This window comes from Hesperophylax consimilis, chromosome 9, assembly GCF_061612785.1.
Source record: "Hesperophylax consimilis isolate HC1 chromosome 9, BYU_Hcon_1.0, whole genome shotgun sequence".
Taxonomy (NCBI): domain Eukaryota; kingdom Metazoa; phylum Arthropoda; class Insecta; order Trichoptera; family Limnephilidae; genus Hesperophylax; species Hesperophylax consimilis.
The window spans coordinates 37,326,574-37,341,735 of NC_142844.1; positions in this window are offsets into that span (position 1 = coordinate 37,326,574).

Genomic DNA, 15,162 nt, shown 5'->3' on the forward strand with positions numbered 1-15,162 from the left:
GTATCTATAATTTATTCAATTCATCATTAAATAATACTTTGAATGCAAGTCAGATAAATCCACTAATGATGACCACAATAAACCAGCGCGGGGGCGTGTCCTCGCGCCCCGCCCTCTCCGCGCCGGCCAATCGCAGGCCGCGGTGGTCCCTCCGAGGGGAGGGGGGAACCTCCCGCCTATGGCAGGTGAGGAGGAACAAAGCCGAGAAGAGAAACAAAGCACATTGTTCCGTGTCAAACGCCTACAGACTACAATACAGTCCACCTTTCATGGTAAGAGTTTGTGGATTAATTTTGTTTTGGTTTTATTGGAATAAGGCCCGGATTAAGCTGAAAAACTTTCAGCAATAATAATCAATTTCATGAAAATCACTAGGCAGATAAGATAATTCTCACAATCGTAGATAAATATATAATAACTATCATTGCCCGATACTTGTGTCGAACTTGGTACTAACTACCCTTCACGCCATTTCCCCGCAAGAGTAGGCAGCTAGAGCTAAGAACAGCTTGCTTCATTTAAAAAAGTTTTTTCTTCGGATGTGATAAGTCGACATTTTAGGAAATTTTAACAGAAAAATATTCATTATATTTATTTAATTATTATTATGTAGGTATGTATGAAAGTCATTTGTCGCCCAAGAGTAAATTGGAAGAATATTGCGTACACTTACACAGTTATTAACTCAACACTGACAATTCATCACACCTTTAAAAAAGTCAGTGATAAAAAACTATACTATAAACATAACCTACGAAACATTTTATCCTGGTATTTGCTTCGTCACTTTCCATGACTTTATATCACGTTTTAAAGGTGTGTGGAATTGTCATTGTGTTGAGTTATAATAGAAACGTGTAAGTGTACGCAATCTGCTTCCGATTTCTTGGGTGCTAAATATGACATCTTTTAAATGAAATCTACCTAACTGTGATAAAAAAAACTATTCAATAAGCCTTTTAACCTGGTTTTTGTTACACCACTTTTCATGACATTATATCACGTTTTATCCGGTCACCCACTTAGAGTAAAGTGTACGAATGCTTAAACCCTCAAACTGGTTAAGAGTACGCAATCGACATGCATGTTAACTTTTTTAAATTCATATGGACCGTATGAGATTATTGTGTTAAATTGGAAGCAGATTGCGTACACTTAGGTACAGGGTTCCATTATATATCAACACACTGACAATTCAACACACTTTTAAAAATGTGATATAAAGTCAACAAATACATATAAAATTATTGATATTGTTGTTCAAAATTATTAATATTGTTTTATCAAAATCTTTGATTTGTTATTCAAAATTATTGTTTTTCAAAAATATAGTTTCTTTTTGTTTGAAGATTTTCATTAATATGTAGAGAATTTAAATGGTGATAGTTATTTATTTTGCGTGTACAAAAAGTAACAGTAATAATAAGGTATATTTGGGTATATGTAATGAGTAAAGAGTAGATACTTTGTAACAACAAAATATACTTAAGGCCCTGTGGTAAGCGTTCAAAGTTGGTTTGAAAGGGAGATATGTAAATACGAATATATGAGGGAGCGCGCTAATATTAAAAAAGATAATAATTAAGCGAAAATGGGGAAAATATTTAATAAAACACGACTCGTTTGAAAAAGAGCTAAAATCTCTTCACAAATCCTTTGGTTGCATTTAAAGATACACTGTGATTTGTTTCACGCCTATAACATATTAAATAACACAACAAAACGCGTTTTTAATAATTTTCGGAGCTTATTTTGCGATTTTTTTCTATCGAGGGAATTTCATATAATTAACGTTTCGACATAATAAATAGAAATATTATCTGCAAATGTAACTTTTTTAAACTTAAAAACTAAAAGAGAAACATGTTATAAATTGGTAGAAATTGGGTATGATATCAGTGGCGGCCGGTGGTCAAAATATATGGGGGTTCACCGGATTACAACATTAAGTCATAAAATAAATTAAATAAAGGTACGTACTTATTTATAAAGAAGTTCTATTCTCTGCTCCTTTTGTTTAGCGAAGACCTCTATCAATGCTTAACACTGATAGTGCGTTCAGTCTGTCCTGGCTCAACGTGTTTAAAAAAGATTTATTATTTTTAACGTTGAGAAACATCTTTGGCTTTCAACTGAGGTCATTCCAAAGGTCATGAATGGTGCACAAAAGTTTTAGTAATTTCACAGTCTCGGGAAAGTCTTCTAATAAACAAGTAGGTACTATAAAAAATTTGTAAAATTGATAAAGCGCCGTTAGCTTTTGAAAAATCTTTCACTTTTACTGAACTTTATTTAGGAAGTCATACGTTTTAAACGTCACATTGAAATCATGTTCTGGGAAATTTGACCTGTATCGATTTTTATTAAATAGCTCATTATGGTGTTTAACTTAGGCACGGTAGCCTGAATCCAATTGCATTCTGGTGTCAACATTTCCTAAAACCTGTAAGCTCAAAACTTTTTGGAAATGTAAATGACAAGAATTATGTTTTTTTGATTTTTTAAGAAAGGTGAGTTACATCAGTAACACCGCTGATTGTCCAAACTGAATCAACATCGTAAATTAAACACGTAAAACAAAATAAACTATTCAATTGATCACATGCACAGAGCTACGAAGCTTTGTTATACATTGTTTTGTTAAATGATCGAGTAAACTTCTTCGATCCAGATTTTCACTCTTGTTTTATTATCAGTTCAGATTTTAGGTGGACCGGCATTTTTTATTATCACTTTGTTTTCAAAACTCGACCTATTGTTCTTAATGTATTCCACATTCAAACTCATTCTTAATTTATACTTTGAACAAACACAAAAGTAATCATAAATTAGTATAACCTGCAATTGATATACCTTATTAATAATTGATATACAAGATTGATATAACCTGCAATTAAACTTAAAAACTTTCGCAGAGTAAGAACATTTTTTAATTCAACAGACCGCGCCCGGCAACGGCGAGTACCTACTGACTAAACTGATAATAAGTAATCTGACCATCACTCATCTCTTAATGACAAATTTTATCTTAAATGCTTGTATCGAAGAAGCGAAACATTCGCTGAAAATAGCAGATGGTAAATTGAAACCACGATATCGACAATAACATTAAACATACGCGTTTTAGTTTAACTTTCTACTGAATAAACCGTTCCTTCTGATGTGGTGGTAAAACCCGGAACGCCGTCCATGATATGGTATTATTTGCAAAGAATAGTATGCACTGGTATGTACCCACGCTTTCGACTGTTCCACAGAATATGCGACAAAGCAGTTAAATTTTGGATCGCAATCGAAAACGAACTGCTACGAACATAGGCACAAGTCAAAGTCGGTCTGCAAGTTAAGCGCGCTTAATAAGTAGGTACCTTTTGAATGAGATATTATAACCGAACCGAGTTTCATATTGTGATTAGTCATGTCGGAAATCTTATTGGATGTTCGGCGCTCGAGAGCACATATTAGCTGGCCGCCACTGTATGATATGGGTGATTGGTTAGAAAGTCGTGACGTATCATTCCAGTTCAGAAGTTCAGAGGTGACACGTTAATTATTCCTCGGGGGTCCCCAACTCTTTCTACCACACTAATTTGTTACTGTTAAAAAACAAAATTTTACCGCATTTAATTCAACTCGCATTTATGTACAAACATAAATGCGATGAAATTTATGCAGATTTTCAAAAAATAACCCGATGCGTTGTTTCTTTGAGGGTATTTTCTATTTGATTGTGAGGTTTATCTATATAATGCGTATTTAAAGAAAAATGTCCCAGTGCGGTTTTCTTTGTTAAATAAATATTAAATGTTTTTTTTTCTTTATTAAAGTTTTATTTTTGAATGAAATTATGCACACTTGCACTAAAAGAGATTTAAAAAAAACCACCCCACCCTCTTTTCCCACAACTTAAAGCAGAATTTTGATATTTCTCGATGAAATTTGGGACACTTGACGTTCAAAATAAGAGGACAATTACTCTTTAGAAATATAGATGATTTCGAAAATCTCTTTGTAAATTCCGGGCAACGCCGGGAACTTCAGGTAGTAAATAAATTAAAGGAACTAAATAAGATATGTAATCCTTTGCCATAAATCGCGTTTTCCATATCGAATTAAGCGCACTTAATTTATTTGTTTATCTGATTCAAGTACTTTTCCTGCCATTAAATGACTTTGTACCAGAGTAGAAACTTTTCATTGTCGTCCTGTTTATGGCGACCACTCTTTAGAATTCAGAATATTGCTTGAAATGAAATGGTTTTGGTTATATAATAAATTAATCTAATAATCTTGTAATTTCCAATCCTAGTTTTCTCACGTCTCCTTTACCCCTATCTTCTCAGCATTAAATTCTTCTCTTGGAATTTTCCGAATCCATCTCTGTCAACTCAAATTCACCAAGAAACAAAAACAGTAAAGCGAAAACACTAATGGCGCAAATAATATTTAAGCGTGTTTACAAGTTTCAGTGTTGCCAAGTTTCCGCCAAATAACGAGTCCGACCGAAATGTGTTTCCGCTCTATTGTAGCCAACATGGGGGAGTATTTCCCGGGCGGGTGGCGCGCTGCGGAGGGAGGATTGGCCCAATCGTCCTGAAAACACGTTCCGGCGCACCGGTGACTGAGCGGAGCTGGAACTGTGTTGGGCTGGGCGGGGCGGCCTGAAGCGGCCTGAAGCGGCCTGACACGATACGCTGGCGAGGCGGAGGGAAATGTCGTCAAATATTGATACGTCATTACTTTAACGGTGGATATATGAAAGTCTGGAAGTTGACATATTTAGAGAAGTCGTTTCTGAGTGGATAACAGATTTTCAATATCCCCCTTGTTAAAAATCTCCTTTCAGATTTGAAATGTACGCCAACGTGTGATATTATATTCAACAAACTTGGGAGACTGCAAAATTCTTGTTATTAAGTAACTACACGTTTACATGCGGTGTCCGTAAATTATAGTGGTGCAAGCGGAAAACATTTTGTGTCAATTTTGTAGTAAAACATTTAATTTATTTATTTATTCGTTTTAAGGAACATAAACAGTCTTAATATTAATTTAATATATAAAGGAGGATGGAAAAGAAACAGACCAATTATAAATGTTCACAGATGGTTGAAGTGGTAATATACAACTAAGTATTTAGTGAATGTAGACTAAAATATAAAAAGCAGGACTAAGTAACAATTTTAAAAGCCGAACTAAGTAACAAGTATAAAATGGAAGTAGAACAAATGTAATACAAGAATATATGTGTTTTTAAGTACACAGATTAATTGATTTAAGATTTCGTTTTCGAATAAATGTAGTCCAAAAAAAATAAGTCTCTACGGGATTACTATCAGCAATTTATTGTCTTTTAAAATGCGTAGAAACGCAGAACCTACTCCAAAAGTTTATTAACAGTTTGAAAAAAATATGACAAAAATCAAAATATTAAAAAATAGGGATATAAAATAATTCTCTATCGATGTAGATTTGCCAGTTTACCGTTGTGGGTACCTACCACTAGTTTCCGGACACCGTGCAACACCATAAGTGAAAACCTAATGCGAAAGTAGGATACTATTAGTGGTATAAATTGACACCGGGCAATATACGCTCGTGTTTATACAGCCATGACGGCCTCCGTGGTCGATGGGTAAGGCTTTTTACCAGCTAACTGGATGTCACGGGTTCAGATCCCGGCATGCGCAAGTAAATTTTATTTGATTAATTTGTGTAATTTCACAAATTACTAATTAAAAATAATATTCAATACTTTTTCGATACGTTGCAGAGTGGAAGATACTCCCAATATTGTTCTGGTGTAAGATCAGCATTCGAAATTTAAAAATGTGTTTATCTGGCTATTCAGACCAGATATGACTAGTTGACTACTTTCCTACCTTCCACTTTCCCATCTTTTTCCCCTCCCCACCTTAAGCCTCACAAAATTCCCCAATTGGTGATGGCGTAGTCTCACTAGCTCTAGACGGTTGAAAGCTGTTGGGACTCTTGTTCACTTTCACATGAAGTTTTTTTCTTTTTATAATCAGTATTTAATTAATAAACAAACCTCTAGTAAAAAAAAAACAGTTAAGAAAATTCTGAAAGATGAAAACCTCCTTTCTGTTTTTTGATAAATGTGAAAAAAAAGTTTTTCTTGTTTTTAGCTCTTAGATATCATATGACATAACTCATAATATTACTCTTGATTTTTTCCCCTTGATTTGGCCCGGTTACTTTTAAGTAACGGTTGGTTATTTCTTCGGTATCATTTTCGTAAGTATTTTGAATCGTCCGATTTTCTAGTTTAAACATTTTATTTTTGATGATTTCATAGATAAGTGACAGGCAGCAAACATTTGATGATTTGTTTAACGTCAAACTGCCGCGATGAGGAAGCCGCTGTCATCATTATCTGATGTCCGACGAAGCATCTCATCCAGTCTCCAGTAACCATGGGAACCGGGAACGGATGGACCGCTCCAAAATCTCATCAACATCATATCATGACATCACCACTGCCAAGTGCGATGTTTACGTTGGAATAAAAATGTGGATGGAGACGTCAAGAAGACGTAATCTCAAAATAATACAGGGTGATTAAAATAAATATTTATCTAAATCTTACGCGCGCTGAATCCACAAAAAAATATCTAATTTTATTAGAAGTCTCGAGTTGATTTGAATATGGTAACACGTATTTTTTATTTGTCTAAATATCGCATAAGAGTCCCAGCTGCTCCAAATCGTCTGGAGCCAGTGAGACTATAGCATCCCTAATTGGAGTATGTTGTGAGGTTAAAGGCCGTGGAAGTACCTGACTATTCAGATCTAGTCATCAAAGTCGGCTTAAGCCATTTAAAGCAACATTTCAATTCTGAATGGTGGTCTTACGCCAGGGTGATACTGACAGTAGATATCTTCCATTCTCGAAAGTGCCGCAAGTAGGTATACTTGAAATATTGAAATGTCCTCAAATTAATTTTCGCTCGCCGGGATTTGAATAAGCGACCTCCGTATTGCTAGTCGAGAGCCTTACCCCTAGAGTGTGGAGTCAGTCTGTAGGTACTTTCGATTTATCTTGTCCATAGATTGCTCTATATAACTTAATTTTTTTATTACCTACTTATTGAATAGTTGAAAAATTATTTTGGGGCGTAATTTTAATTGCATGAATAAATTTAAAGTGGTGTATACAAAATGTTTTATTTCATATAATTCATTTATTTATAAAGTTCCTAGAGCAGAACTATGAAAATATTATAATTGAAATCCGACTTCACTTGTCAAGAAATAAGAAATACCCCTAAGAAATATAAACAAAAGAAATGATACACATTTCAAATATAGAACTGATTTTAAAAATAATTTTCGGTTAAAATAAATATTACATAATCATAGGCAGGTACCTACTTTAGAACTGATTTTAAAAATAATTTTCGGTTAAAAAAATATTACATAATCATAGGCAGGTACCTACTTTAGAAACTAAAAAAGTACTAAAGAAATGTGTAAGTTTAAAATACATCTGGTAAAAAAGATTATAATATTGCTCTATTACAATTAGTTCTAATTTTGAAAATGACTTTTAAATAGCATAGCAAAGCCGAGTTCTAGAATTCACTGAATCAGAGTTACAGACATACAAAACCGAAACTGGTATTTTTGATAGTATGAATAATCACGTAGGACGTAGATAGGTACTTATGAAAGAAAGTAGGTACTAACAATAAAACAACGTACATGATTTACCTAAATGAAAACAAATATATATAAGAATGTATAAAAGTATAGCATCACCCAATAAAACTTTTTCTTACTCATGTATTTGAAGAGATTAAAGAAAACATTTTAATAAAACATTATTTGGCCTATGAATTTATGGCCGACCTACATATTTACTAGATAGATTTAAAAGATCCCTATCGTACGTCAGCTATTTAGGTACCACATAGCTTCAAAGAAATGGAATATTTGTATAAAATATCTACCATTGAAAGCGTGAACTGTAGCGTTAATGACAACTTATATCTGATCACAATCGCCACAAAAGTTTAAAAAAAAACTCCCCTCCCGAAGTCAATGTGGCAACAACCCTTTTAGTGTTCCAAATTCGAAATGCGGCGTCCATTACGGCAAATTTTATTCATTTAACATTTCACGCTGTGACACAAACGTGTCAACCCAATAATATTAAAAACAACTTCCATTGATGCCTTCATTATGGAAATAATAATACCCAGCCGTGACAGTCATACAAATCTACGCATGAAGAGGGAACGTTTCGTCCATTCTTTGTCACTTCATATTTTGATTTGATAAAAAAAATGTGTTCATACAATATAATTTATATATATCTGTAATCCAGTTTTCTGTCGGAGTTTTTTTGGAAAAATAAACAATTGAATGGGCTTATCTTGATTTATTTTTGCAGTATTATTCCGTGTTGCACTTTTGTATTCTTTACAGCCCAGTGTCAGTGTTCTTAAAATGAACACAAAAAGGAGGAAACGCAATCTCATAATACCCTTCTTTAGTTTGCAGTACTTTTGGCGGTGAAAATCTAAAGTCATGTCTAAATAAATAGGCTATTTTGTCCAAAAATACTTTTGGACAAAATAACAGTACGTTTAGAGTGCAAATTTGGATTCTGTTGGGACTATACTCTTAACATATAAGTGAAAAAGACTGGCGACTTCGGAAGGGCATAAGTATAAACCGCAAAGAGTCGAAAAACTACATGTAGGTATGTATATTTCGAATAGAAAAATTTCAATTTTTTTTGTTTAAATAAATAAGTGAAAATAAGTTTAAAATCATTTCAATATATGTCTTTGTAATAGAATTCATCCAATAGTATCAAAAATAGAAATATTAAAAACTGCATACAGTTAATGTAGGCATATTTACAAAGTTGGAAACTAAAAGGCTTAAAAGACATTGCATCCCAATGGCATAAGCTAAAAGTCGCTTACAATAATGCTTATCGCCAACTATTGCGCCTGCCGAGATACTGCAGCGCTACGGAAATGTTCGTAAAGGAACAAATACACTCTTTCAGAGCGCTTCTCCGCCACCACATGGGAAGCTTATGGCGTAGACTACGCTAATCAAATAACACAATCATCACAGCCATGGTTGCCTGGATGGAGTCCCCCCTGATGACCCTCTGGAGACGGGAGACGTTCAAATATCCTCCATAAACGGCTGCTTGCACGCATTTTAAACTTCTATTCCGCATTGCCTATGTGTGTATTTTTTTATTATTATGTATATGTAACATTAAAATATGGAATGAATTGCATTGCCATACCCCTGCATACATTCTCTTATTATTATTATTATTTTATTATTATTATAAAGAAAAAAAGTTGACTGCTGATAGTCAATAATAGGATCACCATCGAAGATGAAGTTTGACGATCGGCGATATGAATTATTTTCTGTCATCTGCAGAACGGCTCAAATTGGTCCATTAACTACCGATGAATTTCTTATCTACGCTGTCTCCTGGTGCTTTTTTCCAGAGATTTTTTCATCTATGATCTTAATAAACCAATATACCTATATAATAAAATTTAAATAAAACTATTAACCCTTGTTGTAAACGATTGTTGTTTATTTTGATGGTCATCAATTTGTAGGGCTTCGAATTCTCGTGTTGTCCCATTTCAAGAAAAACACTCTCCTTTTCATTTCCGATATCTCACCAACTACTATTAATAAACCGTATATTTGTATGGCTTTGTTTTCACGCAGTCACCTAATTATCCCACCGCCTGGTCCAGATTGGCAGCTTGACATTGGTCTGAATAAACAATCGTGTCCAGCATGTTTACACAAGTCTAATGTCGTGTTGACACTGGAAGGTGACAATCGTCTAAAGTTATGAACATATGATGCTTCGAGAGAGACACATAATAAACAAAATGGCAAATTAATATTTAAGCTAATAAGATAATGTTCACATTTTTGTTCACAATATAGGCTACAGTAATAAAAAAGTCTTATCTGATGTTTATTCATTTAGCACAATATACCTTCCTCCACATTGACATTATATTTTTCTAGTGATTATTGTATTATGAATCTTAAATATGTAAACATAATACACTATCGAAATATGCACGGAAAATACCAAAATACATATACGCCATTTCACATTCGCCATCTTCCTGCGACCATGGTTCACTCTCTGGGTTGAGAAGATAAATACTTAGATAAAACCGGAATAATATGTCCTTTGGAACCCAGTTCTTTTCAAAATGGGTGTTAGCTTTCGACGATTTCTAAATTTGAACAGCTCATATTTTGAATAATAAAATTGCTGTTCAGGTTCAAACATGCGTTAAGCATATTAAGCAATTATATAATTTAATAAAATAATGTTTATATTATTTTATATTATTTGTTTTTACGCCTAGCTGGGCTTTTTCATGGATTATAAGAACAGAATATTGCACATATAAATTATACACAATTTTTTTTAAGCATGAAATACCATTAAACTGATAAACTAAATATTAAACAATATTAGTGAAAAATGTTACACTAGGTAACATAAAATAAAATAATATTACACTAGGTAACATAAAATAACATTACACTAGGTAACATAAAATAAAATATAAAATAATATTACACTAGGTAACATAAAATAAAATATAAAATAATACTACATATGAGACAAATCACATAAATTACTTTACCAACGCTATTATAATTTGTACGATTCAACAAGGTGCTGGTATAGATTACACTTATATAAATGATGTCAATAAATATATCTATAGTACCCCCAAACATGTTGCCTAGATCACGCATCTTATTGGTTAGTGAGTATGTCTGATAGTTGGTTGTGTAGGTATTCCAGAAGAATGTTACATTTTGTCTTGTGTTCCTAGTTAGTACATATAATTTAATACTGGCGACAAATATTAATAATAAATCATACTGCCTATATTTCTTTTCTTTCACATCAGAATTTAGAACCCATTGCCACAAGAGCAACAAATTGATTTAAATAAATACATAACCCTGTTTTTGTAGTAACTTCCTTTGATAAATTACGGAAGCAGAAATATCCACGTTGGAGGTGTATTCCTGGAAAACAACATAATAGTAAATCTATCTATATTCTTTCATAAAAATACAATTTGTGTTCTTGACCAAATATTTGCTCAACATCACTTGAAGATATAATAAATACATTTTATAAATACAAAATATCCGTGGAATTCCAGCGATATTGTTCTTATGGGTTGTAACTTTACCCCATCAACAACGAAATTCGCTAGAAGAAAGTAATCATTCTTATTGACTCAGGCGATACGGGAACAGAAAGCATAACTCTTTGGGTGTTGGTCCACCCTCGTTAAATCGAAACCAAAGTATTCTGTTTACTGAAATAACAGCGATGTTATTGAAAACATGAAGGTGCATATATAAAGATATGAACAATGCATCATGGTGACTGAACAGCGAGCCTCAACCCTTCTCCTGCCTTCTGTACTGCGTACCGGCTGCAAGGGAGGAAAGGGTAGCTATTTAGCGGAAGCTAATCCATCCCTGAGGCGAAATCAAAATAACAATATTGTGCCAAATGTTTTTGCAAGCACTTAAACTAAATACAGAATTGTTTAATAATAGTGTGGTGAATCAAAACGATGAGTCATTTCTAGTGAACCATGATGTAGGCAAGAACGGGAAATATTTTCTTAACCGTGGATTTTTGTTAAGAATAAAATTATAACTGTTCAGTGAATATTCTAGATGAGTTGTAAAATACAATGCTATGCCTAATTTACATGGAATACTAGACGTGGCCTTATTTTGCGAACAATTGAACATAACGTACATAGATTATATATTATCCACTACTGTGAGTTTTTTTGATAACCTTAATAACTAGGTATATATTTTTTAATGTGAATACCGTACCAGAGTCTCAACTGCTCCCAACCATCTGGAGCCAGAGAGACTACTGCACCCTCACTTGGGTATGTTGTCGAGCTGAAGGTAGTGGAAGGAAAAGGAGATGAGGGAGAGGAAGGTGTGTAAAGTACTTGGCTATTCAGATCTAGTCAACAAACATGGCTAAAGCTATTTCAAGCAATATTTCAATTCTAAATTATGGTCTTTCGCCTGGGCGATACTGAGAGTAACTTCCATTGTGAAACGTGCCGCAAATATACTAATAAATAATATATAAATATTTAAATGATTTTTTTTTTGTGAAACAACACAAATTAATTAAATAAAATTTGGTGTGAATCCGCGAACACCGGATTCATAGTCCAGAACCTTATCTCTCGAACACGGAGGCCGTCATAAGCGTAAACATATAATTGTATTGATTATTATTGATCCAAAATGGTATCAATCAATTGTTGTTTTTTCAGAATTTCATAAAGTCGAAGAACCAATAATGACATCGAAACCAATGTCTTTTTAAAAAAAAAAAAAATTGCCATTTAACTACCTAAGTATCTTAATTTTTCATTTCATTATGCCCCCATTAAATTTATTCACGGTGTAATTAATTTGTAAGCATAAATAAGTATCATTGTCGTCTAATTCGAAACAGCGCTGGAACCAGTTGTATCAATTTCAGTTGGATGGTTAGATGGCTGGAAGGTTGTTAGGTGTTTGTTCATGGTTTAGGCGGCGCGGCGAGGGCAATAAGTAAGAGGCAAGAGCGATTCTCCATGGTGGCAATAACACCAACATGAGGTGGTAATAAGTTCAGCAATGTAATATAACCCTTCTCAGGCATTGGCCCGACGGTGCTGGGGCTGGGGCTCGAGCAAGGGCCCTAATAACCCTGCACTGTTCCGGGGAGAGTGGGGTTGATCTCTTCATTAGGAGACAGTGGCGTGCGCCATTACTTCTAATAATTAACTGTCCAAAATGAAAATTGGAGAAAAAATAGTATTGTTAATTTATTTATTGAACAATTTGTATACCGTCGCTTTTGTGAGATATCACCTCGGGGGCGCTTTACAGTTGATGCAGGCATTACAAAAAATATAAATACTATAAAAATAAAGTGAAGTAAAGTTTAGTAAAATGAAGTAAAGGAACAGGTGACACGAAGATAGAAGATGGAGACTATGCAGCAAGAATACTAGGTGGTGAAGAAACTGGACCAGACCAGTTAAGAATCTCTTCAAATTATTGGTAATCCCGTTAGTAACGGGATTGCAGGCCATTTCCTGATAATCATTTAGTAAATTTCTAAAATATCGGAACTCGTGTTTATGCACCTGCATTTGTCTAATTTATAATGACGAAATGCGGAAATATTAGGATTTTTATGAACACATTTTCCGACATCGTGATAATATATTCGAATTTACTAAAAAATTATTATGAAACTCATTAATTCCTTCATCAAGGGCTTTGGGCTCTTTTTTACCGGATTACCAATAATTTGAAAAGATTCTAAATAAATTAACAATCCTAATTTTTCTCCGTATAGGTACTATTGCAAAGCAAAAATTCGTTCGGCGCCCGAGAAAGCTGGAGAAAACGTCTTTCAAAGTTCGAACCCAAGTCTTGCCTTTACGCTCGTAAGAATGTTGATTTTTCATCAATTTTGACTCTATCCAGTTTTTATGATTTATTCCACTTCAGACCATAATTCTTATTAAGTATGCAACTTAGCACGGGTTGTTTCGGAGAATTTTAACAATTCATGAAATTTCAACGTTCATTTTCGGGTTGTGTCAAAGTCCTATTCAAGTTCTGTTATTATATCATTATAGGCTAGTTACTTGACAGAACTGAAATAAAAACAGAACTTGAAAAAATCTTTCACAGAACTTGAAAATGAACGTTTAAATTTGATGAATCATTCAAATTCTCCGAAACAACCCATCCTTAGTAATTTCAGTTCGTTCGACGCCATAGAGCCCGGGGAAATGGTTTTCAAATTCTAACCCAATTCTTAATTTATGCCTGTTAGAATGATGATTTTTTCAGAAATTCCAATAGTAAGTAGAGAATATTTAAAGTTCAATTGGTAACGGTTTAAAACGGAGGAGACTCACAAACACGTGGAAAGGACTTTCATATCCTCCGTTCGCGTTGTACATTCATCAGAGACATATCACTATTCTATAATCCCTATTAATATCAATGAATTCGTTGGAAATTAAGAAATTGATGAAAATTTCACTACCATAAAAGGAAAGGATTTTCAGGACTGAGGCTCTAAAAGACGATTTTATAAGAAACTTTTTGATTTGAATTTGCTGATAATTTTGAGTGACGAGTCGCCCATATTTCGAACTGTCGTAGCCCAATCTCCCCTAAACCGTCTAGTATAAGTGGCCCGATTTTCCAGTTCTCAGTGGCGCAACTCCGCGATGTGCTTGCGTCAAGGATTCCGGTTTGGGGAGACCGGGGTCACGGGGCAAAGGGGGACACGCCACTCGGGCAGATATTCACTTTGGCTCTGGGAGCAGATTTAGAGGCGCACGAGCATTTGATCATTTAATTATTTGCCCTCTGACAAGTTTGTATATATTATATATATCATAGATGCACATTATATTTTAAAAAAGTAAAGAAAAGTCAACCAACGCCGGGTACACACACGTCAGCTAGATAAAAAGAAAGAGAAAAGCACTATAAGTTATTGTAAAATTATAAAACAGATTAATAATATTAATTTTTCGGAATAACTTAATTGAGTAAAACCTCAAATTGTAATATTTAAATATTGAAGACAATATTAGTGATTTTTAAACGAAAATCTGAAACAGAAAAATCAGAAAAGGAAACGGTCACATCTGGGACTCGAACCCAGGACCCTTGTCTTTCCGGGACAATGCTCTACCAACTGCGCTAATGGGACCCTATCCTACTCGGTCACTTTTAACTATAGTAAAACCTCAAATTGTAATATTTAAATAAAAGTTAAAAGTTAATAAAAATAAAAGTTAAAAGTGACCGAGTAGGATAGGGTCCCATTAGCGCAGTTGGTAGAGCATTGTCCCGGAAAGACAAGGGTCCTGGGTTCGAGTCCCAGATGTGACCGTTTCCTTTTCTGATTTTTCTGTTTCAGATTTTCGTTTAAAAATCACTAATATTGTCTTCAATATTTAAAGATTAATAATAGTTCCTACTTTAAAGAGTTCCTAAATGTTTATGGTCACAGTCACATATTGACTTAGT